The 25,084-nt window shown below is 39.5% G+C and overlaps 1 protein-coding gene across 15 annotated transcripts in view; it reads right to left on the bottom strand.

Moving 5' to 3' along the window:
* The window catches only part of ENOX1 (ecto-NOX disulfide-thiol exchanger 1), a 579,959-nt gene that overhangs the window by 479,434 nt on the left and 75,441 nt on the right, over positions 1-25,084 (bottom strand). Inside the window, exon 1 of one of the 15 annotated variants that reach the window (XM_045053385.1) lies at positions 3,357-3,657. The exons of the other annotated variants lie outside the window; for them this stretch is intronic. The gene's annotated coding sequence lies outside the window, so the exon portion shown is untranslated. Of the gene's footprint in view, positions 1-3,356; positions 3,658-25,084 lie in introns of those variants that run through there. 15 annotated transcript variants of the gene reach the window in all.

Raw genomic sequence — 25,084 nt, 5'->3', positions numbered from 1 at the left:
GGGACTAGGGAAGAGAAGCTCTCAGAAAAATTGTGCCTCCGCAGTTGCAGAAGGTATCTGGAGAGACTGAACAGTCACTGCCAGTAGGCGTGCAGGGTAGGAAGATGCGGCAATGTTTTTCTTCCTTAGAAACTCGCAAATCTTGTTTCAACTCTTCCCAGTGCTAAGCTTTTGATTTTTACAATTGTTTTTGTAATGTTGGGTTCTGCTCAGTTGGGTTTCAGCTGTTGGTGGAAACATAAGACCTGGTGTCCCCGACTCCCGGATCTCTCCAGAGCTCACTATACTAATCTGGTGGCTATTTATGAATCAGGCATAACCTTTCTTAATTAGATATATAGCAGGTGTGTCAAAGACAACAGAATCAGGCAAAAAGACAGTAAGACCTTAAAATAACCAACTTCAGTTGGGTTTCTGGGATGGTTTCTCTTTATTTAAGGATGAAGTAGCCACAGATCCATCTCCAAACATGATTTTGTAAAAGCAAACAGACTCTACCCTTGAGAACTTCATTCACTCCTTTACTTTTTTTTTTTTAATGTTTATTTATTTTTGACAGAGAGAGAGAGAGAGAGAGAGACAGAGCATGAGCGGGGGAGAGGCAGAGAGAGAGGGAGACACAGAATCCGAAGCAGGCTCCAGGCTCTGAGCTGTCATCACAGAGCCCGACGCGGGGCTCGAACTCACAGACCGTGAGATCATGACCAGAGCCAAAGTCGGACGCTCACCCGACTGAGCCACCCAGGCGCCCCTCCTTTACTTTTTTAATACAGCATCAAAGTAATTGGGTCTAAGAAGCCCACAAAGAGGTAAAAGGAAACATGCCCTCTTGAAAAACATTCCAGGGCTACTGGGCAAACATATGCTTTTGTTCTATGATGTGGTAGACTGTTTTAATTACATCACCTCAATTCTCCTTCTAGAAGTGATGCTTATCTCATTGTCTCTGGTGACAAATATGGGTTCCGCACCTAGTCTGTGTCAAGCACTGAACCACGTGTCAGGAGGGACAACAGGAGAAGAGAACTCCTATTCTGTCTCCACAGAAACTACACTCAAAGCTAATGAAGACGTACATATCTCTTGGACATCAACCTTAGCAACATTTTTTGGGATATATCTTCTCAGGGAGACAAAAATGAAAATAAACCATTGGGACTACATCAAACTAAAAAGTGAAGGAAACCATCAACAAAACAAAAAGACAACCTACTGAATGGTAGAAGATATTTTCAAATGATAAATCCAATAAAGGGTTGATATTCCGAAGATATAAAGACCTCATACAACTCAACACAAAAACAAATAATCCAATTAAAAAATAGGCAAAGGACCTGAATGGACATTTTTCCAAATAAGACATACAGATGGCCAACTGTATGTCTTGAGAAGATGCTCAACATCACTAATCATCAGGGCAATGCAAGTTGAAACCACAATAAGACACAATCCCACACCAGTAAGAATGGCTTGTATCAAAAAGAAATAAGTGTTAGTGAGGATATGGAGAAAAGGAACCCTCCTGTGCACTATTGGTGAGATGTAAACTGGTATTATAGAGAACAGTGTAGACCTCCCCCCCCAAAAAAAATAAAAATAGAACTACTATATGATCCAGAAATTCCACTTCAGAGTATTTACCCAAAGAGAAGAAACACACTAATTTGAAAAGATATATGCACCCCTGTGTTTACTGCAGCATTGTTTACAGTAGCTGAGGTATAGAAGCAACCTAAGGGGCCACTGATAGATGAATGGATAAAGAAGATGTGTTATATACATACAATGGAATATTAACCATAGTAAAGAATGAAATCTTGCATTATGTGACAATGTGGATGGACATAGTGCATATTATTCTACATTAAGTCAAAGAGAGAAAGACAAATACTATATGATTTCGCTTACATATGAAATCTAAAAAAATAAACAGAAAACAGAAACAGACCCATAAATACAAAGAACAAATTGGTGGTTCCCAGAAGGAAAGAGGTTAGGAGAATGGGCAAAAGAGGTAAGGAGGCATAAGAGGTACAAACTTCCAGTTACAAGATAAATAAGTCACGGGGATCAAAAGTACAACATAGGTAATATAGTCAATAATACTGTAATAAGGTTGAATAGTGACAGAAGGTGACTATACTTATCACGTTGAGCAATGAATAACATATAGAATTTTTGAACCACTGTGTCATACACCTGAAACCAATATACCATTGCACGTCAACTGTACTTCAATAAAAAAAAAAAAGGTACAAGTCTGTGTGTCTGTGCAAGAAGCAGCTCACATTTCAAAACCCATCTTTTTCAAGTTCCACCTTAAATACAGCCTATTCCATGAGATTGTTCTGATGTCCTAACCAGAAATAACATCTCCCTTACCTAAGCTCCTGTACCTTTTTCTATTTTGCATTTTAGCAGTTTATATACCTGTCTTATTGCCTCCCCCTTAAATTATTTGAACATTATTGTAATGACTGGCAAGGAACAAAATATGTCAGTAAATGTCAAGTTCATGAATGTATGGTGGACACAGTGTCTGAGTTACTGAGGAACCCAAGTGGTCAGGAAAGATTTCACCCAGCTATACTCAACAGCACACCAGAGTTGAATTATCAAAGAGAAGAAAGAGCATATCTACATTAAGTAAGAAAATAAGCAAAAGTCTGATGTCTTTGGATATCTCCTAACACAGACATTTAAAATGTAGCAGGTTCTGATGACCCTCTGATTGGCCATGAAGGGTAGAGTCCTTTGAAGATGGGATCATCAATCCCAGGATAGCACTAATCCATACCAGTGACTGGGGAATAATAATATCTTTGTTTTTGAAGGCCAGGAACTCCTTTGAGAACCTTCACCCTGCAGACAGCAGGTAATCTTCAGAAACAATTGAATTCCCATGTTTACATTTACCACACTGAATGGTATGACCTCTTTGGAGAGTAGGAAGGATTAAGAACTTAATTAAACCAATGCTTTATTATGCACAACAACTTCAGCCAATCACAGTAACCAGCTTTGTCTACGAACTTTGGAAGAGTATTTTCCCTAGATAATTACAAAATGGGAACACATATATGGTATCAGCCAGATCAAAGCATTTCATGATCGTAACTAAATAGTATCAATATAAATATTTGAGCTTTGGAATGGTTTTCAAAGAAATCACATTTAGAATGTCTCTTTAGAGCTGACAGTCTTTGAAATTACTGTTCCTTAAGCACTTACTTTCTTTTTGGCCTCATTGTGTACATCATGCTGCTCTTCCCCAATTTCCCAGGATCCCCAAGGTCATTCTCTACGGTGTTTGCTTTAAACTCAGCTTGGTGCCCAGATTCTGCTTTCAAACTCACTTGGATGACCCTTTCCCACACTGGGTCTCTTCATACTTCCCGACATCCAGATCTAGTTGATCTGCATTTTCTTCAAAAAGTTTCACTTCCCAGTAACCGCAATCTGCTTCTTGCATAGTTTCCTTGCCATTCCCCTGGGTAGGTCGCTGCCCGGAAGGCAGAGAGGAGGAGCTTTTTGATGCTAATGAGGCCTCTGTGCGGGACTCACAGCTAATGGTGAGGAGCCCAGTATGGTAGTTCTCTGGGGAGCCCAGGTGAATGCAAGTGTAAGGGCACAGCTGAGAGTCATTTAAGCACCTTGCCGTTAGCCTAAAACAGGTATTCCAACATCTGAGCAGTGACCTGTAAATGGCTTACATAATGAAGAAATGAGTCAGTGTACTTAGCAATTCAGACCTGAACTACATAAGGTATTAATTCAAAAGGAAATCTGAGAAGAGGACTGTTCAATGGTGACACATGGTTTTTTCTTTGAGGTGCCGGTGGTGGAATAAGGGTTAATGCATTATGGACATCCATATCCTTCTGCTGTTTTTCATCCTTGTGAACTTCTAGAGGACTCTTAGGTCCACTTTGAGCCCAGCTAGCCTTGCCTCCTGGGCATTCCAGGGAAAGAGAGCATGCCCATTACTTGTCCCATTAGCCCTCCTCCAGAATTGAAGAAACCTGCTGCAGCCTTTTAGAAGATGCCGGGGAAAAAAACCATCACATGTTTTTTAACACTGAGAAATCTCCCAAAATAAGTGAAGTCTCAGCCAACATACACCAACCAAGGAATCAAAAGTCATGTATGAGACCTTAGGGTAATCTTTCAGATGGTCTGAATGACAAAGGAAAAGTGTCTGACACCCTAACCAGAGAAGACACAACGGGCAAGGCTTACCTTTTCGGACCTAATGACAAACCTTTAAGGAGCTCTTAGGATACACCAGGAATGTATTTGTATTATCTCATTTAATCCTCATTACAATCATTTAAGTTAGACGGTAGTATTAATATTCTCATTTTGGGGGGTGCCTGGGTGGCTGAGTCAGTTAAGCGTCTGACTTCGGCTCAAGTCATGATCTTGCGGTTAGTGAGTTCGAACCCCATGACAGTCTATGCTGTCTATGCTGACAGCTCAGAGCCTGGAGCCTGCTTTGGATTCTGTGTGTCCCTCTTTCTCTGCCCCTCCCCTACTCGTGCCCTGTCTCTCAAAAAGAAATAGAAACGTTACAAAAATATTCTCATTTTTAAGATGGAGAAATTGAGGCTTAGCAAGCTTAGTTAAGTAAATCATCCAAGTCTCCCCAATTAATAAGTAGCAGAGATGGGATGTGAATACGTGCTATCAATTACTAGTAGTATATCAGTGGCAAGGGAGATTTTTAATCACGAGTAGACTGTTTCTGAGAAATTTTGGAGGATGAAGGAAAAGAGTGAGCAGAAAAAAAAAAAAACAAGAGTTCCTCAACAACAACAGCAACGAGACTCTGACAAGAATTAAAAAAAAGAAATCCGAGGAAAACACGAGATTTCTCCAACCACACTGTCAGTTCATTTCTCTGTTATCTGGCTTAATGAGGCAAAAGAAGAGTCTAAAGTTGAACCTAGGGGCGCCTGGGTGGCGCAGTCGGTTAAGCGTCTGACTTCAGCCAGGTCAAGATCTCGCGCTCCGGGAGTTCGAGCCCCGCGTCAGGCTCTGGGCTGATGGCTCGGAGCCTGGAGCCTGTTTCCGATTCTGTGTCTCCCTCTCTCTCTGCCCCTCCCCGTTCATGCTCTGTCTCTCTCTGTCCCAAAATAAATAAACATTGAAAAAAAAATTTTTAAAGTTGAACCTAGTGAACACTTGCCCACAAAGACAGGGTTTGTTCGTAGCCAAGTGAGTCGTCTGCTAAAGTTACCCATGTAGACTCAAGCCTCACCTCACATGGTGTCATTCTCATTCAAGTATGATCCGTCCCCATTTGCCTATTTCCAGCGGTCAACGCCCAGGAAATGAGTTTCCCAACTGTGTCTCCTCCTTGGGGAGCCTGGGGAGGGGTGGTGACATCATGGGAACAATATCTGTCTTCTCTTCTAGGACTCAGCTGAATGTGTCAAATAAACGCTACTGCTAATCCTGCAGCAATGAATGAATTATTCGAATGCCAAGCAAATGTATGTGGAAAACAGCATACTATCTCCATCCCAGCGCCAAAGAAAAGGGGGAAAGGCAGCAATGAGAAACTACTCAAGCAAAACTACACAAGGGAGGTGAGCTTTACTCACTCCCTTCACTCCTCACACACAAAAAGTGAACCTACATTTCCATTTTCATATTGCCGTAAACAGGTAAAAACAGAATTTGCTTCCTCCTCTGTGCTCTCATGCTCCTTTGTACAAATTGCTAAATTATAGTGCTTACCATATTGTCCTGTAATTATATTTTAAGTGTCTGCCTTCCCACTAATGTAATAGCTCCCTTTCTCCCCTGAATATTTGTATCCAATGCATCTGGTATCAGGCTAAACAAAAATTTGTTAAACAAATGAAAGACTGAATGGAACAATGAATGAATGACAGCTTGCTCAAAGGCTCTCTTTAACTAGGGCAAAAAGAAATGTTCTTTTTTTCCTCTGTCTTTATGACTGAAGATAGTTGATACTGTCACACTTACACTGGGGGGTGAATCATGCCTGTTTGTAGTATTAGGTTTCTAGGATGTTCTGGCACTTAATGAATGTTTTCAGTGTGGCTGTGTGTGCGTGTGTGTGTGCGTGTGTGTGCGTGTGTGTGTGTGTGTGTGTGTGTGTGTGTGTGTGTGTGTGTAGGCTCCTCTGCTCCTATATTCTATAGAATTAATCTCTCCCACCTTACACCTACCAAGCCTATATATCTCATAACTTACTCCCTTAATCACGGATTTTCTTTGAACTTAACTAATTCAATTAGAATTTTTTTCTAAAAAAGGCATTCTGATTGTAAGTTGGAGAGAGGAAAGGTCAGAAAACGTGACATATTCCAAGTTTGATGGATGTTGGTTATTCAGCAAGACTTGATGCAGACACAGCCCCTCCTCTTGCAGAATTTACCGTCAGTGGGAAGAAGAGAGATAAATAATAAGGTGAATAAAGTATAGTGACTATAATACAGAGGAAACAAAAGGTGTTATGAGAGCACATAAGAAGGCGATCAAACCCAGTCTGGAGATCAGGAAGGGTCTCCTAGACAAAGTATCTTTTAAGTTTCAGCCTGGGTGGGTAAATAAGACTTAACCAGGTCAAAGGGGAATTTGGCAAAGAGAAGTACCACAGGCAAGGAAGAACACAATGCAAGCAAAACACTTTTCAGAAGATAAGAATGGCTGGGGTTTAAGTGAGGGGGCAAGCCTGGGCCTCAGCTTACTTACTGTAAGAGCAATGGGAAGCCACTGAAGGATTTTAACCAAGGTGGTGATATTTGGTCTGAGGTTAAGGAAAGAGGCTTGGGTTATAGGTAAAGGCACACAGATTTGGGGGCTGTATTAGTACAGTAGGCTAAGAGTAATAATAAGGATCTTCAACATTGTCCTTATAGAAAGACGACTCTGGCTGTCATATGGAGAATGGATTATAAAAATGCAAGACTATATCCATACATAGACACGCTTTGGATGCCATTTTGGTAGGTCACATGAGGATAGAAATGATAGTGAAAATGGAAAGAAGTAGATGGGTTCAAAAGAACATTAAGACAGAATTAATAGACTTTGCCAACTGACTAGACGATGGTTGGCAAAGTTTTCTGTAAAGGGCCAGATCAACAAACCTTAGCCTTTGCTGGCCATACGGTTTCTACCACAACTACTCAACCCTGGTGTTTTGGTGAGAAAGGGGACATATGTAGGTAAATGAGCGTGACTTCATGCCAACAAAAATTTATTTATAAAAAACAGGCAAACAGGACAAATTTTGCCTGACTGAAGTTTGCCGACCCCTAGACTAACTGAGGGATGTAGCAGTAAGAGCAGTCAAAAATGGCTCCCAAGTATGTCACTTGGGTATCTGGTTGGCTAGGCCTGCTCTTTACAGAGGAAGGGACATTGGAAAAGGAATGGGGTCAGAGAGAGGGAGGTAGTGGCCAGGCTTTAGACAAGCTGAGTGTAAGATATGTCCAGTAAACAGGGGCGCCTGGGTGGCGCAGTCGGTTAAGCGTCCGACTTCAGCCAGGTCACGATCTCGCGGTCCGTGGGTTCGAGCCCCGCGTCAGGCTCTGGGCTGATGGCCCGGAACCTGGAGCCTGTTTCCGATTCTGTGTCTCCCTCTCTCTCTGCCCCTCCCCCGTTCATGCTCTGTCTCTCTCTGTCCCAAAAAATAAATAAACGTTGAAAAAAAAATTAAGATATGTCCAGTAAACAGTCAGATGTTTGGATCTAGATTACGAAAATGACCTAGGCTATATGTAAAGATATATAGGTTCGGGAGTTGTCTTAGGGCAGACTAGATGTTGTTAGCAGACCACCCAAAATCCACGGATTTAGTAAGAAGTTTCTCCCATCGTGATACAAGGAACTCAGATGGGGGGTGGGAAGACAGTCATTCCACGAGCCTGTCCAACAGCAGCATCCATCCCACTTAGCCAGAGGAGGGAGGTTCAGAGAGGAGCGCCTGTAGGGCTTTTTATGGCCCAAGTCTAAAAAGGGCATGCATCACGTCTACTCACATTCCCCTGGAGAGATCTTACTCACATGGCCACCCACCTACGAGCAAGGCCGGGAGACACACTAGAGCTGTGTGTCGAGGATAAAGGTAGAATGGATTTTGGTGGGCAGCTATCAGGATCCGCCACAAGAGTCAAAATTAAAGAATAGGCCAGGAAAGCATGAAGATGAATAGAAGTGGGCCAGACAACGGTGAAGAGTGAGAACAAGTTCAGGGCTCTGCAGAACACAAGTGTTAGAAGACGAACTGAGGAGGAAGAAGATGTAGCAAAGGAGAATGACAAAATGAAAATAAAACTGGAAGACTGTGTTAGACATTTAACGTACATAGGTAGAAAGGAATGCACACTTAATTGTTAAGCATTGATCCCATCTCTGACAAGCTGACACTTATTTGGTACCTCTGATACCATAAAAAAAATGGCATGAAAATGAGCCCAATTGCATTTAAGAGAAAACGGCAAAATCAGCCCCTCAATAGAGCCAGATTTTCATTACCATTCAGATGGACTGCTTTAGGGCTATGCGCTGCAATATTCATTTTTTTTGCATTCACTTTTTGTATCCATAAATCAACCTATGTAGGTAAAATGTATTTTCTGCACCAAAAATTTACATGGACATATTAATATAAATATGAATACACACCTGTCTGCATATACACACACACTCGGCACTCACAGGATCCATTACCACAATGCACTTGTTTTGCTTCCACTTTTTGCAATTCTCCGCTCTCTCTGCTTTGCTCAAGGCTTCTCTTCCAGCTCCCACCCCACCTGTTTGTGTGTCTGTTGCTGGCTCCGGATGAGAAGACCAAGAAGAAAACGGGTTGGATTCCTCCCTGATAACATTTTAGGCACTGCTTCATTACCACAAAAAAAGACACAGCCTGTAGCTTAAACAAAAAAAAACCCAGGCTGGAACCTCCATGCTGCCTTCCCTCAGCAATTCTCAGCCAAGCAGACTTAAGCTAGGAAAAGAAGAACATGGGATCTGGCAGAGCTGTCTACCAATCCACCTTCTTCTCTCTCTTTAGAATCTAAAGTCTTTGGGACAAAGAAGGGGATTCTCAGGATTTTATATCTGGAACACTCTTTTTCGCAGAACAGCCAGCCTTGCTTATAAATAAGTTAAAAAAGAAAACAAGCAGATTAAAAAAAAAAAAAAAAGATCTGCCCAGGAGGTACACAGATGGTAAAGAAAACAAAATTAGTAGCCTCTTCTACTTGCTCAGCATAAATTATTAGTGTACTCAACCTGACCAAGTGACTATTTATAAGCCTGACCTCGAACTTCGTGGCGTTCAATAAACATAAATTGAGGATGGCGACAATGCTACCCATATTTCCTTACTTAATGACACACAGTTGGCAGTTCAGTGGCACAAATCGTATGCATTTTATTCTACCGTTACTGCTCTTCACATGCTAACTCATATCAGGTGTGAATCTATTAGAAATAGCCTTCCAATTAGCAAAATTAATTCTTCCTTTGATTTGAGAGAGGCCAACTAGTGAGTGTAAGCACAGGACAACTTTGCAAGCAGTGTTTCTTCCCTGGCTTCTGTGAGCTTTTCTGTCAGCTCCAAGTCTTTCTTATTGCTACTTTTCCAGGGTCATCATTATTCAAAGTCTGCTAGCTTCAAGTATCATCTGCAAGGCACATCTAGAAATGTAGCTGCTGAAGCAGATTGTGTATGAAACTGAGAAACTGCAACTTGTCTCACACCGGCTAGGTGAACTATGTAGGGTTTTTTTGTTTTGTAATTCTAGATTCCCAGCTAGTCCACAGGGGAGTCGTAGCGGAAGGGCAGGAGTTCACCACCATGATGTGTCTGGGACCTGTGGAAGAGCCACAGGCGTTTCTTCGAAAAGAATCTGGGAATGCAAAACACAATGTCAACACTCGGTCCAACGCCTTCAAAGGGCACCGGGGCTGAGGCCCATCAGTTTCGTCCGGTCAGATCACTCCCTCGTCCTTGGCAGTCTCCTAAAGCCACCAACTTACTCTGCCATCTTCTCCTCTTCACAAGACAATTTTTTGTCTCCTCCACGACCAAAAACTTGAGGCCATTCACCAACAGTGCTGGGAAACCCAGAGCCACCCTTCACTCTTCCATCTGCATCATTCACCATTCTTCATGGAACTCACCAAAACGGGCTTCGCATCTAACCCTCTTCTCCCCATCTGCTATGTCGCCTGGGTTGAGGTCCCTGTCACCCCTTATTTGGATTACTAAGGAACGTCTAGTGATCTCTTTGCTTATAGGCTGATTTCTCTAGAATGGATCGTACATGTGAAAAATTAAAAAAAGAAAATCTCTCTAAAACTCAAACCAGTGTCAGGCCTCTGCTTAGAACACTTTAACAATACATGCCATCTGAAAAATATCCAGATTTCTTACGCGGTTGAAAGAACCCCAAGCATTAGGCACCTGACCATGGCTCCAACTTCATTTCTCATGACATCTGCCCCGTATTTCACATAACACACACACACACACACACACACACACACACACACACACACACACACGTCCTGCTGCTTCTTACCTCTGAGACCATTCATGCTAACGTCTCTGCCTGGAATGCACTTCCCCGTTACCCCAACGTGACCCTCACTTGGCTTACTCCTGCTACATCTTTACGGTTCATTCAGGGGTCACCTCCTGAAAGCCTTAGAAATCATTCTCAATACTCCTCAAACACTCTCCACCTCACTCTGTAAGGGAAAGTTAGCACTGCTCGATGATAATATATTTTTGTATTTCTGAGTTAATATCATGGTAATAGATCTGCGGAACAGAAGAAAGGAAGCAGAATTAGATTCCAAAACCCATGGGAACTTTGTATGTGATGGAAGTGGAAAAACAGCGAACTCTGGAATAATGGTGCTGAGGTAATGGAGAAATAATAATTTTGGATCCTTACCAAGTATCTGCCCCCCAAATTAATTCCAGATAGATTAAATCTTTAAATGTTAAAAAAAAAAATCACAAATGAACCAGAAGAAAACTCAAGGGACAATTTCTATAATCCAAGGGGAAGAAGATTTTTCTAAGCATGACTTTAAAGCCCATAACTATAAACATTAATACATTTGATTAAATAAATTTTTAATTGTGAAAAATACTATAAATTCAAAGGAAAAGACAACTGACAAATTGAGAAAAATGTATATTTGGCCCACTGCCTGGCATCTAATTTATTTTGAGTAAGTTGATTTATATGGCAGAGGGTTCATCTCCCTAATATATAAAGAATTCTTGTGAACCAATACAAAAATACAAACTCCCCATTAGAAAAAGCAAAACAAACAACCTTCACAGGTTTATAAAATGCTTCTAAATTTATGTAAAGTTTTCAAACTCCCAAATCAAAGATATTTAAATTTTAAATAATATTTTGCATATCAGAATGACAAATATTTCAATTGTTTTCATGTTTATTTTTGAAAGAGAGACCGAGCATGAGCTGGGGAGGGCAGAGAGAGGGAGACACAGAATCTGAAGAAGGTTCTAGGCTCTGGGCTGTCAGCATAGAGCCCAACGTGGGGCTCGAACCTGCCAACCGCAAGATCATGACCTGAGCCTAAGTCAGACGCTTAACCGACTGAGCCACCCAGGTGTCCCTAGAATGACAAAAATTTTAAAAATACTTTCACTAAAGATATGAGAAAAGGGGTACTGTTAAACACCATTGATAAAAGAGCTCTGAAAAGTAGTTTAACATGAGTATCAAAAATTATAACCCAGAATTTCCACCAGAATTTATCCTAGAGAACAACTTAAATGTCCGTCAACACAGAGTTACTTAAGAAATTATAGCGGCTCTTCATATTGCAATATCATATACCCATTAAAATGAAAGACATATGCAAAATTAGTTCCACAGAAAACTACACATGTTACAAAAGTTTCTAAAATTGGGTTAAAAACAATATACGACATTGTCACGTGTTAAAATATATTTGTTTATATACACAGGAAGTGGGGGGGGGGAAGTACATACTTGGAAGGATATTTACCAAAATGAAAATAATCATTATCTCTGAGAAGTGGGACTATAAGTTCTTTCTTCACATCTTCCTTTCTTCTTCACACCTTTTCATATTATCTAATTTTATCAACAGCATGAGTACTTTTACAATTAAAAACTAATTACCAACAATACGACTATTTCCATTGTTTGGAAATAAAATGGAGAAAGACAAAAACGACGTTCACGAGTGCATTGAGAGAGCAGGGTCACCTGTCTAAAAGCGCTGCCACCAACGAGGAGCCTTGAGGAAGTTCAACCACTACAGGTCTGCCAATGGGACACCAAAGAAAGACCTGGACTACTGCCTGCACAATTCACACCATAAATTTACTTTTCCAAATCTTTCTCATACACAAGCCATCAAGCCTCTGATTCCAGTGAGCATAAGAAAAGGATGAATTGTTAATTTTTATAATAGAGGAGATAGAGTTAATTTCCTCTCTCCCTCTCTCTGACAGTTTGCCTATTTTTAGTCAGAAAAAAAAAAAAAAGCCAAAAGACCTTTCAGCTCTAAGGGTAAACCCATGAATAGGTTACCAGAACATGTTGTAAGTCTACATATGTTCCTTTTTTTTTTTTTTTTATGTCTATGATTAGCTAATAGTTCTCACAAAAACAGATGGGAATCAGAATATGATTAGAAAAATGCAACAAACAAAATGTCAACTAACTAAGCTTTAAATTCTACAGATTTTATTACCCAATATTACTTTAAGCCATCATTTTAAAATAGGGCCTTTCAACCATGGGGAGCAGGACAAAGCTAGGACTTAGTGACTGGTCTTTCTGAAAACAAAGGAAGTAAAAGTTATTTATAGTGACCTTTTAATGTTTACCTTAGAGCTGGCTAATCAGATGTAAATTGTCACCCATGGATATGCATAATCAACTTTATTCCCTTTGCTAATTGAGAAATAGAGCTGTTAATGTCAAAAAACATTTGAAAAATGCACCAAGCTTGCTCAGTGGAGCAAGTTCTTTATAAAAGTCAGAGTTTCCATATGGTAAAATCATGGAAATTAGGCTAAGGGGAAAAAAAAAAAAACACTAGGAAAGACTAATTTGTTACTGAGCTAGTCTGTGCTGGAACAAAATCAGTCTTAACGACCCTAACTGCAGGATTTTTATTTTTTTTTTTTACCACTTTTTATGTTCAAAAATAACTCCATCAGCTCTTAGGAAAAATCATTCCATCACCTTACTCCAAAGTTCCTCTCCTGCTGAGCTGATGCTTTCCAAGCTGGCCACGGCTCTGGCTTAGGAGGCACTTTGCCAAGATACTCACATACCTACAGGACTTGGTTCACACAAGTCAGCCCCTTCCCCTTCTTTCAATCTCCTGACATCTTGTAGTTTCCTTTAAAACTGACTACCATCAGGTACGGGAGTCTCACTTCAATTGTGTAGAGAGGGAACAATGTCTTCCCTTAAGCGACACTTCAAGATTGCTTCCATCTTTATAATACCTGCAGAAGTCTGCATCATTTCAACTTATTGTTGATGTATGGAGAAGGTATGCCTTCTCCTCTTCTAAGATCCACCTCTACCCTTATTCCCTGACTCCCTTGTTTTATGAAACCCAAGTGTTTTTCCCCTGGACAGTCCTCACTAATGAACATTCTTTCCTGTGCTATAGCCTGAGTAAAATCCTCTCCTGAATTGTTTGGTGCATTTTGTCTTTCACGTGGTGCATTTAAGAAATTATGGTCACCCCTAGGCATAAGCCCCAAGCATTCTCCTTTCACAGGGATGACCAACAACCACTGTTTCTAGTGAGGAAAGAACATAGTAAGCCAATCACAAGGATTAACAGCACACATATACAACACCATTTAAGACACCAGAAAGTAAACAATGTGGAGGAGTGTCGGGGGAAGGGGGGGGGGGTGGGGTGGGGAGTTATCCTACAGAAGTCCAGACATCAAACAAACAGTCATCAGGCCTCTCTGAGTGATATGTTCACTAGACATATCTCATATGAGGCGTATGCTATTCTGAGAAGGCAACAGAATTAGTGGCATAAGCATGTGTGTTGAACAGTGGTTCCTTCAATCCTCCCCACCACACGCTACAAAATCCTAAGTAGGTTAATTTCTCTCACCTTCATTTTGTCATCTGTAAGCATTTTAACTAGCCTAACCAGTCAGAGGGCCTACCTTGGCTCAACGAAACATTTTCAAACCCTTTCTCTTTCTACCTTTAAATTCTATAAACCTTTCTTCTTTTTTTAATAACAGCTATATTGGGGTGTAATTCATATACCATAAAAAGTTAACCATTTAAAGTGTACAATTTAGTGAATATTAGTATGTTCAGAGTTATGTAACCATTACTGCTGTCTAATCCCAGAACATTTTTATAATCCCCAAAAGAAACCCCATCCCCATTAGCAGTCACTCCCCATTTCCTCCATCACAACCATGGCAACCACTAATCTACTTCCTGTTTCCTGGGTTTTTGTTTGTTTGTTTTTTAAGTAGACTTCATGCTCAGTGCAGAGCCCAACACAGGGCTTGAGCTCACAACCCTAAGATCAAGACTTGAGCTGAGATCAAGAGTCAGACACTTAGCTGATGGAGCCACCCAGGCACCCCTCTACTTTCTGTGTTTAAGGATTTGCCTATTGTGGACATTTCATATAAAGAGAATCAGTAAGTGGCCGCTGTGCCTGGCTTCTTTCACTAAGCATAACGTCTTCAAGGTTCATCCTTATAGCCTGTGTCAGTACTTCGTTCCTTTTTGTAGTTGAATAAAATGCCATTGCATAGACATACCAGCTTTTGTTTATCCACTCATCAGTTAATGAACGTTTGGTTGGTTTCCATTTTTTAGCTATTTTGAATAATGCTGTTATGAACATTCACGTATAGGTATTCAGATGGACATATATTTTCATTTCTCTTGGGTGTACGCCTAAGAGAAAAATATATCATAACTGTATGTCTAATTTGTGAGGAACCAGACTTTTTTCCAAACTAGTTATACCATTTTCTTTGCTTTTTGACTACTTCTGGTTCTTTCTATGTTGGCTTTCTGGTTGTTTGAGCTTAGCTGGGAAAATAATTGGGTGATTATAAAGACATTTTCTACAGAATGGGCCATTTTTAGCCTAGTGTTTAGGTAGACACAAACACAACAAGGTGGCGGATGTGTTTCTGTGTACATAAAGTAGTGCTAGAGAACACGCAGCCAAAACATCCATGGAAGGCAGCACTGATGCCTGCAGCTCAGGAACCACCTTATAAAGTGGTGAGGGGATTTTGCTGCCGTTTAAAGTTTTATCCTCTAGACTTATAACGATAAACCATATAAATATAAGCACACTCATATCTTTATCTCAGGGGCTTACAATGTAACCAGAACAGTACAACAGGAACATAAATAACAAAAAATATGTTTTTTTTTTTTTCAAAAACTACTATATGAGAAAATAATTCCATCTGGGCACACCAGGGAAGATTCTTTTGGAAAGGAAAGCATCTTTACTGGTTGTTAAAGGATAACCATGTTTCAAAACAGCAAAAGTGAGGAGAAATTGCATTTCAAACAGAAAAAAAGAGAATAATCAAAAAAAGTGCAGGGTGAAGGAATAAGAATGAGGAGTTAGAAAGCATAGGAAACACAGCAAGAAAGAACTGACATTTTGGCAAGTGACTAAATGTGAAGTGAGGTAGGAAGTGGAGTAAAAAATGACTCCTGGGTGCAGCAAAAGCAGTTCTAAGAGGGAAGTTTATAGCAATACAGGCCTACCTCAAATAAATAACTCAACCCTATACCTAATGGAGTCGGAAAAAGAAATTAGAAAAAGAAGAACAAATAAAACCCAAAACCAGCAGAAGGAAGGAAATAATAAAGATGAGAGCAGAAATAAATGATATAGAAACTAAAAAGCAATAGAACTAATCAATAAAACAAGTTAGTTCTTTGAAAAGATCAGCAAACTTGATAAACCTCTAGCCAGATGAGGAAGGGAGAGACAGAGAGGTCTCAAATAAAAAAAAAAAAATCAGAAAAGAGGAGAAATGACAAATGACACCACAGAAATACAAACAATTTTAAGAGAATATTGTGAAAAACTATATGCTAAAAAATTGAACAACCCAGAAGAAATGGGTAACTCCTAGAAAGATAACCTACCAAAACTGAAGCAGGAAGAAACAGAAAATGTGAATAGACCAGTTACCAGCAATGAAACTGAATCAAAATAGAAAAAAACAAAAAACAAAAAACTCAAAAACCAAAATCCCAGGACCAGATGACTTCACAGGTGAATTCTACAAATACTGAAAGAAAAGTTCATACCTATTTTTCTCAAACTTTTCCAAAACACAGAAGAGGAAAGAAAACTTCCAAATTCATTCTATGAGGCCAGAATTACCCTGATACCAAAACCAGATAAAGACATCACAAAAGAGAGAGAAAAAGAGAGGACACCACCGGCCAATATCTCTGATGAACATAGATACAAAAATCCTCAGCAAAATATTAGCAAACTGAATCCAACAATACATTAAAAAGTCATTCACCACAATCAAGCAGGATTGATTCCCAGGATACAAGGCTGGTTCAATATTCACAAATCAATCAATGGGATACATCACATCAATAAGAGAAAGGATAAAAAAACATACGATCATTTCAATAGATGTCGAAAAAGCATATGACAAATTACACTATCATTCACGATAAAAACCCTCAACAAAGTAGGTTTAGAGGGAACATACTCAACATAATAAGTCCATATATGAGAAACCCACAACAAACATCAGACTCAATGGGGAAAAACTGAAAGCTTTTCCCCTAAGGTCAGGAATAAGACAGGGATGTCCACTCTCACCACTTTTATCAACATAGTACTGGAAGTCCTAACCACAGCAATCAGACAACAAAAATAAAAAGCATCAAAACTGGTAAGGAAGAAGACAAACTATTTGTAGATGTAGACAAAAAAAAACCCTAAACACTCCACAAAAATAACTATTAGAATTATAAATGAATTCAGTAAGGTCACAGAGTACAATCTCAATGTACAGAAATCAATTGCATTCCCATACCCTAAATAATGAAGCAGCAGAAAGAAAAATTAGAAAATAATCCCATTTACAATTATGCCATAAGCAATAAAATATTTAGTAATAAAATTAACCAAAGAAGTGGAAGACCTGTACTCTGAAAACTATAAAACACTGATGAAAGAAACTGAAGATGACACAAAGAAATGAAAAGACGTTCCGTGCTCATGGACTGGAAGAACAAATATTGTTACAATGTCTCCACTGCCCAAAACAATCTGCAGATTTATTGTAATCCCTATCAAAATACTAAGAGCATTTTTCACAGAACTAGAACAAACAATTCTAAAATATGTATGGAACCACAAAAGACCCCACACAGACAAAGCAATCGTGAAAAAGTAAAGCTGGAGGTATCACAAGTCCAGACTTCAAATTATATTACAAAGCTGTAGTAATCAAAACAGTATGGTACTGGCATAAAAACAGACCCATAGATCAGTACAACAGTATAGAAATCCCAGAAATAAACTCACAATTACATGATCAACTAACCCTTGGAAAAGCAGGCAATAATATGCAATGAGAAAAGGTCTCTTCAACAAATGGTGTTGGGAAAACGGGATAGCTTCATGAAAAAGAATGAAACTGGACCATTTCTTACACCATGCACAAAAATAAACACAAAATGGATTAAGGACCTTAATGTAAGACCTGAAACCATAAAAATCCTTGAAGAGAACACAGGCAGTAATCTCTCTGACATTGGCCATAGCAACATTTTTCTAGATAGGTCTCCTGAGGCAAGGGAAATAAAAGCAAAAATAAATATTGGAACTGCAGCAAAATGAAAAGCTCCTGCACATCAAAGGAAACAACTAATGAAAGTAAAAAACAACCTACTGAATGGGAGAATATATTTGCAAATGACATCTTTGATAAAGGGTTAGTGTCCAAAATATATAAAGAACTTATACAACTCAACAGCCAAAAAACAAATAATCCAATTAAAAAGTGGACAGAATACATCAACAGATATTTCTCCGAAGAAGACACCCAGATAGCCAAGAGACACATGAAAAGATGCTCAACATCACTCAGTGTCAGGGAAATGCACATCAAAACCATAATGAGATACCACCTCATATTTTTCAGAATGGCTAATATAAAAAACTCAAGAAACAACAAGTGTTGGCGAGGTATGGAGAAAAAAGGAACCCTTGTGCACTGCTGGTGGGAATGTAAATTGGCACAGCCACTGTGGAAAACAGTACGGAGGCTCCTCAAGAAATTAAAAATAGAACTACCCTACAACCCAGCAGTTGCACTACTGGGTATTTATCCAAAGAATACAAAAATTCTAATTCGAAAGGAGATATGCACTCCTGTATTTATTGCAGCATTATTTACAATAGCCAAGATATGGAAGCAGCCCAAGGGTCCATCAATAGACGAATGGATGAAAGATGTGGTGTATATATAAAAGGATTATTTCTCAGCCATAAAAATGAATGAAATCTTGCCATTTGCAACATGGATGAGGCTAGAGAGTAGAATGCTAAGTGAAATAAGTTAGAGAAAGACAAATGCCACGTGACTTCACTCACATGCAGAATTTAAGAAACAAAACAAGCGAACAAAGGAAAAAAGAGAGAGACAAGTCAGGAAACGGATTCTTAACTATAGAGAGCAAACTGATGGTCACACAGGGGAGACTGGCGGGGTGAAACAGGATGGACGAAATAGCTGGAGGGGATTAAGAGTACACTTAGTGAAGAGTACTGAGTAATATATGGAACTGTTGAATCACTGTATTACACGCCTGAAACAAATATAACTCCATGTTAACTATACTAGAATTAAAATAAAAATAAACAAAAAATCAAAATATCAAAGTCAAACAAACAAACAAAAAAAGAAAATGATTCCCAGAGTTTTGGCATAGAAGACAGGACAGATGATAGTGCCAGTACAGAAAATAACAGGAAAGCCTATTGGAAGAGCTGGTATGAGTGGGAAGGCAGAGTTCAATTTCAGACATACGTTGAGTTTAAAGTACCGGAGGAACATAAGGAGGTGAGAGGTCCATCAGGCAGATGACAATGCAGAACTGGAGCTCCGCAAATATTTCCTAATGGATATCATTGCTGAAGCCTTCAGAGTAGGTGAAGAGAGAGGGGAAGGGGCCTGTTTTAACTCACATCCAAACAGAAACCTTAATCCCCGGGGAAGCAAAGGGCCGGGGCTAGGTAGGGCCAGAGTTTGGGAAAGGGACCTACTTTTAGGGCTGATCCTTGAGGTTCATGTTCTGAAGGACACAGCAAACTCGGGTTTAATCAGGCCAGGGCTTCGGGTTCAATCTAGGAGGCCAGGCACAACAGCAGGAATTTCCCATCAGAGTTGAGCCACGTCAGAGCAGATCTCCTTCGACTGACTGAAGAGGTGAAAGGCGGAGTCCAGCCTCTCAGGACCAGCAAGAGCTAGGAAAATTTATCCAAAATATCCAAATTCCATCCAAAGGGATGGGTTCACTGAAGACTCTGGTTCACACCGACTGAACAGACTCAGCAGCCTCTAGGGTAGGGACACAGCTTGGTGTGAATGTGGGAGACTCACCCTGTCTCCTCACTCGCAACACCTGGCCTATAGCAGAGCAAGACTGATTGGGGGCCCCACAGGCTACTAGAAAGAAAGCTTCTCTTGTTTTTTTTTTTCTGTCCTGCTCAGCAGAGGCCCAGAAACCAAGTGAAAGTGAGCTACAGACACTCAGTTACTCCAGAAGCAGGGAGGGACAGAACCATAAAGAACATTCACCTTTGTCAAGGCAAAGGAGGAAGAAGGAGAAAAAAGATAAGGCAGAGAAAACATTCAACAACACTCTGTATAGCAGTAGAACATGACAACGAAGCAGACGAGAAGCAGACCAAAGCGGTCTCCTCCGAGAGGAGGAGGAGATTTAGAAGAAACGTATGGGTCACCAGGGGGCCCTCCTGACTGATCTCACTGGTTTTCACCAAAATTTCCACTTCACGGCAGTGATGCACTGTCATAAATAACGTTTTGTTGTTGTTGTTGGCCCATTTTATTTTAATGTTTATTTATTTTTGAGAGCCAGAGTATCAGTGGGGTAGGAGGAGAGAGAGAGGGAGACACAGAATCTGAAGCAGGCTCCAGGCTCTGAGCTGCCAGCACAGAGCCTGACGCAGGGCTTGAACTCACGAACCATGAGCTCATGACCTGAGCCGAAGTGGGACAATCAACTGACTGAGCCACCCAGGTGGTGCCCCACTGGTTGGCCCATTTTAGAAAGTTCCCTTTTTTTTGTTTTTGACAAGTAATATTTAAGAGTGGAAGTCCTACATAAATACCTTTCAGTAAACACATCCAATCTTGATCTAGAAGCTATCTTAGAAGCCAAGAAAACATCAATAATAATATAAAACTCGAAATACAGACCTCCAAAGGCCCTAATTCCTAGAGTAGCCAGCAAAATATCAGAAATTCTGCACAATGCCAAGTCACAGCATAAAGAACAAAATGTAAAACTCAGTGGTTACAAAATAGATTGTGAACTAAAATTTAGACAAGTAAACTATATTACGAAAAGGCATCTTGGAAATTTTAAAACATTACAACTTTAATACAAAAAAACAATTTCATAAAAATGAACAGTTGTTTTTTTCCCCCTCGTATTTTATTGAGGCAGAAAGTAAAACAAAAAACTATCTCAACACCAAGACCAAAAATAGAAAATTTCAATCAACACCGCACTTCTCATGAAATTATAACAGGCTGAAAACTGCAAGTAGCACATGTCAGGTCTTTTGCACATTTCACCAAAGATATATTTATTCAAAACAAAATGTCTCCCAATGATCTAGAAGGAATATGAGTCATCTATGCTGAGAAGCTCTCCTCACAGTTTTAACCTTTTGGGGAAAAAATGCAGAGCTTCCAACCCATACGCTAGTAAAGAGACCTGTGAAAAACAATCTCACAGTTTTAAAAAGCAAGAATCGCTTTGGCACTTTGAGGTCTGATATCCAACATTCCAGATACAGAAGCAAAGAACTCATTACTGCCTTATAACTTGGGAAGCGACTGCATAATGACTCATTCTGGAACCTGTACAGATACTGGGACAAACACCACAAAACTTTATAAGGGCTAAAAAACCCCAGTGGATAATAAATCAACAAATCAACTCAGGACCTCTATGTAACATCTCATGGAAAAGCTGGGTGACCCCTAACATCACACTGGGGCATTGGTTTAGAAATGAGTTGATGGCAGGATGCCATCTATGGAATGATGAACAAGCCAAACAAATCACTTCATGTTTACACACAGTGGCTTCTGGTTCAGATTTTGGTTTGAGGCTCTACAGAGGAACAGACACACGAACACGTGCGTGCGCGCGCGCGCGCACACACACACACACACACGCGCGCGCGCGCGCGCGCGCGCCTGGGAATAGTAGCAAAGGGATTTGTTTTCTCCTTCTCTGATGGAGAAAAGGCCCTGGTACAATAGCAATGTTACTCCTTTCCTGAATACTAAAGAACTTTTCTCAGGCTTTCTGAATGAGCCAAAAACCAGTTTTGAAAGATAAGATATTAAACCATTTCTATAGGGACTAAGAACACTGGAGATTATTTACTTTGCTGTAATTACTCTGGCACATAGGGAGATTAGCTTTCAAATGCTACTAGGTTTGCATACAGAGATTTCAATAATGAAGAAAAATTAGTTCATGTTTTGAATATTTAGGGGCTTGAAGTGTATCTTACTGCTAAAGAGCGAACACTGGTTAATACCTGTGCAGTGAGTAATAATTACCAAAACCATTAATTGTTCCTAAGTCTGCACTTCTTTCCCTCAAAACAATCACTTGTTTTTAAAAAGCACTTGATTTTATTAGAGCCAACAGTAAACAAAAATGTATTTTTATGCTCACAAACAAGCTCCAGTTTCGCAAGTCTTGGATTTTAAACCGGGAAGCAGGGCACCAACAATCTCATCCAGTAAGGACAGAAATCAAATCTGCTTTTGAGTGTAAAAAAAAAAAAAAAGTCTTTAGGAAGAGATAAATAAACTTTAGAAATTCATTCTTTACTAGGATATTTTCTTGGGTTTTTAAGATTACTTGTGTCACGATTTTAGCTGAGACAAAACAGATGACAGCAAAGACTCTCATAGCATGCCCAGCTTTGTTAAGTTCTAACTCATCCCCCTGCTTGTTGGCTTTTAGGTATGGAGGGACTTAGATTAATTGACAGTGTTTGCACAATATTTTTGTGTTTTTACCTTTTATTTGAAATAATAAAAAACTCACAGAAAATCATAAAAATAATAGAGAGTTCTGTGTACCTTTAGCTCAGTTTCCCTCAAACGGTAACATGTATGACACAACATCAAATCCAGAAAACTACATTGGTACAATACTCTTCTACAGATTACAGGCCTTTTTCAGACTTAACTGACTTTACCATGCACTTGTGTGTGTGTGTGTGTGTGTGTGTGTGTGTGTGTGCGCATTTCCATGCAATCTTCTCCCCTGCATAAATTCATGTAACCACCATTACCATCAAGATGCAGAATTCTCTCCCCACCAAGGAACGTTCCTATGCTGCTCCCCTGTCCATCCCTGTCTCCTGGTCACCACTAATGTACTCTCCATCTCTATAGCTGTATCATTTCAAGAATGTTATATAAATAGAATCGTACACTATATAACTTCTTCAGATTGTCTTTTTTCTCATTCAGCATAATTCCCTTTAGATCCATCCAAATTGTTGCATGTATGAATGGTGTGCACTGTTTTTTAGTGCTTTGAAATACTGTTATCATATTCATCATCATACAAACTGGGTACAGTTGTATTTTAAAGGACTGACAAATGATACTCTGAAGTTCCAAACAAAGTAAGAAGGCAAATGATGCAAATAAGTAGGGGATAAAGATATCAGTGTTTTACTATTCAATCTGATTGCAGAACATGGCTTTATATTAGCTGTCAAAAGATTGGCTACCATTCTAGTGAAGGATTAAACTTATTCACTGGCATAGCTAGAAAACTACTGATGGGAGATTTCAAAGTAGGGGGCATACCCAATTCCTAATCCCTAACAAATCTCTCAAGGAGCCTCAAACCCATCAGGAGAACGAATGAAAAGACACGGTGAAATGGGTAGTGCTCCTTCCATATTCTTCCGTCCTCAAGCAAAGTGTACAAATTTACTCTCCTCTACAGAAACACAAAGAATATGGAATAATTTTTCCACCCAAGAATTTAGCTTTTTTCTCTCATTCCACTCACTTTATTTTTACTTATCCCCTTCATTTATGGGTAACCAGAAATGTGGTTGTCCCCCTGCATAGCAACCACTCATCAGGACCATAAATCCAGGCAGCTTTAGATAGTATTATCAGTTACCTCTTTTAGGCTTCTCTGGGAATGTTACACATATTTCTTCTATTGTCAGAAAGCCCAGAGATAAGCTTATTCTTAACTGAGATCTATAGAATATGTCAACATTATTTCTCAATAGTAGATTTTTACTCAGTAGCTGAGACACTCAAGGTAAAATTTTTAATAAACAAGGGTGCTTGGGTGGCTCAGTCGGGTAAGCATCTGACTCTTGGTTTTGGCTCAGGTCACGATCTCACAGTTCGTGGTTTCGAACTCCCTGTTGGGCTTTGTGCTGAGAGTGCAGAGAATGCTTGAGATTCTTTCTCTCCCCTCTTCTCTCAGCCCCTCCCCCAGTCACTCTCTATCTGTCTCTCAAAATAAATAAACATTCAAAACATGTATAATAAACAGGTGATATGCTAGGAGTTAAGAGAATTTACATTAAGTTCTAAATGAAGACTCTCTTTTGTTTTCCCCTGATGTTTGTTCAAAAAAGAATCTCGACTATAAAAAGTACACAATGTTTAAAATTCTATATCAGCCTTCCTTTAGAAGCCATTCCTTTAGTAGTGTCTCAGTTTTACATTTTTAAAACAATGATGCTGTATCCAGAGGAATACATTTTATCTTAAAAGAAGCTATATGCAATTAATGGCAAAACAGTAAACTACAACAGGCTGTTGTAGCCCTTCTCCATGCTTACACCTGAAGAAAATACCCTTGAGAACAAAGAACTAAAATTCTAAAATACCAAAATGACAACAAAATCACCAAAAATATATGTATTGTACTTTTCTTGATAGGGAAGATCATGGACAACAATTAAGATACTAATAGAAAAAAATGAAGAAGAATATATGTTAACAAGTTAGGGAAAAGCGCCTGAAGAATAAAAATATAGTGAGTATTTTTCAAACAAAAGAAAATTTGATATATTCAAAGAAAATTAGAAAAGAAGAGTGAAAAAAAAAAGCCCAGTAAATATAAAATGTGAATATGATGGCAGAAATCAGTCCTGATTTAACAGCAATTAAAATCATTATAAATGGTTTAAACTCAGCAACCAAGACCTTGAGAAAAGATCTGACTTCTAATAATGGTGGAATAGCTTTTCTCAGACTAAATCTCCTGCTGAAAATAAGTACAAACTATACAAAATATAAAAACAACTCTTTGAAGGCCCTGAAGAGAAACCAAACAAAGAGGAGAGCTGACCTTTGAAAGAAAGAAACCACACCCGGTAAGATCTACTTTTATACATCTTTTCCCCTAGCGTAGTGTAAACAGAATTCAAGCAGCAATCCATGGTCTTATTGATCTTAGGACTCTGAAGACATTGTGTGAGGCTAATAGAGCACTTTAAAAAGTGCCCAGGTGAGAATGGGGATCCAGGAAACAAGAAATGCATAGAAGGAAAACACCAGACCTATAATTTGCATATGAATTCTTGGCTGATTATTAATTGTGCATACCTGGGGCAAGACTTCAAAGTGCACAGGAGAAAACCAACCAGTGGAACACAGAAAGAACCATTTTGATAGTTGCTCATCTCAAAGGAAACTAAATCTGCAGTACAAGTCCTGCTACCTTACGTGGAACTT

Source organism: Felis catus, chromosome A1 (genome assembly GCF_018350175.1).
Source record: "Felis catus isolate Fca126 chromosome A1, F.catus_Fca126_mat1.0, whole genome shotgun sequence".
Classification (NCBI taxonomy): domain Eukaryota; kingdom Metazoa; phylum Chordata; class Mammalia; order Carnivora; family Felidae; genus Felis; species Felis catus.
Note: the sequence above shows the minus strand (reverse complement) of the source record. Positions and strands in the feature narration are given on the sequence as shown.